This window comes from Muscardinus avellanarius (genome assembly GCF_963383645.1).
Source record: "Muscardinus avellanarius genome assembly, chromosome: 11".
NCBI lineage: Eukaryota > Metazoa > Chordata > Mammalia > Rodentia > Gliridae > Muscardinus > Muscardinus avellanarius.
The window spans coordinates 11,593,934-11,598,335 of record NC_137797.1 but is presented as its reverse complement, the minus strand read 5'-3'; positions in this window follow the sequence as shown (position 1 = coordinate 11,598,335).

Here is a 4,402-nt window from a genome sequence, read left to right as displayed (position 1 = left end):
GGGTCACCTGCTTCCTCCACGTGCCAGGACCTCCAGGACACCCTCCCCCGCTCTGCCTGGCTCCTGCCAGGTCCTGGCTCCCCAGCCTCACATCCTCCAGGCTGCCTCGGAGGCCAGCGGCAGGCTCAGCCCTGCGAACTCTTGACTCGTGTCCTGGAAACCCCTCCTTCCTCCCTGGCTCCCGCAGTGGCTGCGCGCTCCAGCTCCCTCTGCTCGCCCCACCCGTAATGTGCTCCACATCTGTTTCTCTCCCGGCTGAGTTTCTGCCTCCCCGCCTGCAGGCGCACACGTGGCAACATGTGGCTACCGTGAGGGGCCCGCGGGGCGGAGCGGGGTTTCCTCCCCTCCTCCAAGGCTCAGCCAACACCATTCATCAGACAAACCAGCGTGCTTTGGAAGCTGCTTGTGGTCCTGCCCAGAAACGAGTCACACCCCATCTCTAATCCAAGCAGGCTGACACTGAGGGAGAGGTGGACGCAGGTCCACTATGGGGGACGCACAGCCGTGTGCCCCCAGCTGGGAGCTGAGGGATGGGTGGCTCTCGGAATCGGAGTCCACACGTTCTGCATTGGGGCGCCGGCCACTTCCCTGAAGCTTCACACGCGCCTGGTATTTCCTGGGACACTCGGCGCTCATTTTAGGTTTTCCGCCCTGTTGCTCCTTCTCTGTGGATCCTGACCCGGGGTTCTGAGAACACAGTTTTTCGTACATACTCTTGGGTACTTCAACAGGGTCAAAGTCCTCGGTAGGGTAGGAGGGAAGGGATTTGAGTTACATTTCGGGGCTCTGCAGTATGTCTGCCAGGCACGCTGCTGTTCTTTTCTTCCCTTTTTATTTCTATCAATTTTGTAATAAAAATTTTGTTTGAAGCTGGAAAAAGGGGAAGTAATTTTGAATCTGTATTCACAGATAAAGACAGTGTAGGAGCCAGGAAATCCTATCAATGGAAAAGAGAAGGCCCCTCTATGTTGTAAATGAGGAGACTGGTTGGCTGACTCCGCTGTCCTCACACCCAGTGTATCTCACTGCTGCACACCTTTATAACCAGCCACGCGGCCTCCAAGGCCACAGGTTAGTCCCACGAAGCCACTGGGCACCCTTTGAGACTGGCCATCTTATTTCTGGCCTCCAGGCCCAATCTGTTACAAACCAGTCTGTTTCTTCTAGGACTGCGGTGCGCTTGCACTTTGTGAAGATATCTACCCAAATGTCCAAGTCGAGTTTCCCTGGCAACTCAGCTAAGGTCTTCCTCATTCCCAGCAGATGGGAGCCTTTTGATTAGGTTCTCCTAGAGAAGGAGTAAGATGCATGTAAGCAAGGCTCTGAAGTTCCTTGGCACATTTCTGCCAAGGGAGTTCTATACGTAGATGAGAGCTTTTAACTTTTCCTGATGATTGAGGATACCTGGTGGTATGAAGATAGTTATTCCCAAAGCTTCTGAGACCTACGATGTCACCTTGGAGACAAAAGAAGGCCCAGCATCACTTCAAAGTGATGGAGGAAGTCCAAACCCAGGAGTGATTTATGTATATTTATGTATGTGTGTGTGGTACTGGAGATTGAATTCAGGGGTGTTCTACCTCTAAGCTACAACCCCAGCCCTATTTTATTTTATTTTTTTATTTCATTTTACTTTTTTTTTTTTTTTTTTTGGTGGTACTGGGTCTGGAACCCAGGGGCCTTCTACCTCTGGGCTACACTCCCAGACCTATTTTATATTTTATTTGGAGACAGGATCTCTTAAGCCAGCTGAGGCTGGCTTCGAACCTGCATGATCCTCCTGTCTCAGCTTCGCCAAGCACGGGAATCACAAGCGTGCGCCACCACGCCCGGCTTTATTTCATTTTAGAAACCGAGTCTCGCTAAATTACCACATACTGGTTTTGAACCTGCAATCCTCCTATCTTAACCTCCTGAGTACTGGGATTGCAAGTGTGCATGGCAGAATGATTTCTTTTAATAAAGCTTTCACAACTTCTTGGGCCTTTTTAAAATTTAGGTGGGATATGCTTTTTGTCTACTCAGAAAAGGTATCAGCAAAAACCAGGAGCTATTCACATCCTTGACATGGGTATATCTTGGTAAAGTTCAGTGCCAGTCTTCTCCAGGAAATACACCCCATTGTCATATTGGGATAGGTAAAGGTGGTGACCTGGTCCCCACCTCCAGTTTATTACAGAGGCAGAAGGGGTAGGTTTTTGTGACGTCTTGAGTAGCTGATTCGAGGCGTCCCCCACCCAAGACACGTGTGACCAAGCTGGTTGAAGCATGCCTCCCCAGCTGACATCCTGGATTCCTTTAATATTTTTTTTTTTTTTTTACTGCTTAGCCTGTGGTAGCAGCAGTCCTGCTCTCCCTCCTTTATCCATCAGCCATTTCTTAATGGTTTATATCCCCACTGACTTGCCCATCCTACTCAAAAAAAAATTTTTTTTTGGTGGTACTAGGGTTCCTGGAAGCCCTTCTACCTCTGGGGTACACTCCCAGACCTATTTTATATTTTTATTTGGAAACAGGGTCTCTTAAGCCAGCAAGGCTGGCTTTGAACCTGTGTGATCCTCCTGTCTCCGCCTCCCAAGCGCAGGGATTACAAGCGTGCGCCACCACGCCCGGCATTCAATTTTTTAATAAAATGACTTATATCTAAATTTGGGATCAGGGATATTAGGGCCATTTCTAAAATGCTCTGAAGTGCCTCTTGTCTAGCATTTTGATAGGCCAATTTATTTCCCTGAATTATAGGGAAGCTGCCCTTTTGATGACCCCTGCAATGCATCACCGCAGCCTGGGGAGGCAGCCAGAACAATTCCAGGACCTGGAAGGGAGAATTTCAGGCCTGTGTTTGACTGGTGCTCCTCCAGCCATTAAAAGTCCCCTTTCTTTCCATACAGCAGCGTGGGCATGAACCAAGAAAGCACATCTAGAGTCCATATCTATGTTAACTCATTTATTTCTTTCTAGCTGTAAGCCTCAGCTGAGCCTTTAAGAAGGCCTTGTTTGTTTGTTTGTTTTTGTTTGTTTTGCAGTACTGGGAATGAAGCCCAGGGAGCGACATTTCCAGCCCTATTTTTTTATTCTTTATATTTTGAAACAGAGTCTCACTGGGTTGCAAAGGGCTTCACTAAGTAGCTGAGGCTGTCTGTGAACCGCGATCCTCCAATCTCACCTTCCCAAATGCTGAGATTACAAGCATGAGTCACCATGCCCGGCTTGGCCCTGTTCTTTTGCACAGAGATATTTGGAGTTTTGTTTTGTTTCGTTTTGCGGGTCTAGAGATGAACTCAGGGGCATTTGACCTCCGAGTTACACCTCCTGCCCTATTTTTTATTCTTTATTTTGAAATAGGGTCTCACTGAGTTGCAGAGGGCCTCGCTAAGTAGCTGAGGCTGCCGTGAACCACGATCCTCCTGTCTCGGCCTCCCAAATGCTGGGATGACAAGCGTGCGCCACCACGCCCGGCTTGTTTTGTTTTTGTCATTGATAGTTTGCTTTGTTTTGTTGTGTTGTGTTGTGTTATGGCACTGGGGATTAAACTCAGGGGCATTCTGCCTTCAAGCTATACCCTCAGCCCTATTATTTTTTATTTTGAAACAGGGTCTTGCTAAGTAGCTGAGGTTGACTTTGAACCTGGGATCTTCCTGCCTCGGCCTCCCGAGTACTGGGATTACAGGTATGTGCAGGGGTATTTGGAAGGAAATAGTCTTGCTTCAGTCACCGCCTGGAGGATAACTACTGGATCCTCTGCTTGGCAAATTCCCTCTTTCCTAAAGATGCTTCGGACTGTGAAGACCTACATCAGGGTTTGTTAGAGGCTGATCTTTACAACTGGGTCTGCTAGAACAAATCTGTTCTAGCAAGTTGCTTTCTCCCCTTAGGGTGGGAAGCAAAATTGTCAGATTTAGGTTTTGGCAGAGCTTAAGTATGACTTCTGGAGATTGGAACGGGAGGGCTCGGCACTTAGATAGCCATCCTTCAGTTAGCCACTAATTAACATCCTTTAATTTCGAGAACACTCTGAACTTGGTGGGGGTTTAGGACCTCTAATGAATGTACTAGGATCCGTTTAGTACTGTTCTACCAGAAATGCTGGGGCGGCTGCAGCCCATAGGCGTCCAGGCCATCCACATGATACACGAGAGTCTAAAGGCTTAGAAAAGGAAGCCATCGGCCACGGAATGTCCCCCAGCTTCTGAGGGAGGACCCCCAGCGCCGCTCTTAGGGTGCATGGCTGATCTAAATCCAGCGTTCCCAAGGCCAGATCAGACAGTAGCAAATCCTTAATGTTTTTGAAAAACCTCCTGCTGTTTCTCGTCTACCATGGGCTCAGAATGCGGCCCTGGGTACCTTAGAGAGAAGTTTGGCTAGGAGTCCAAAAGGGGAGCTGCAGGTTCTACAAAACCTA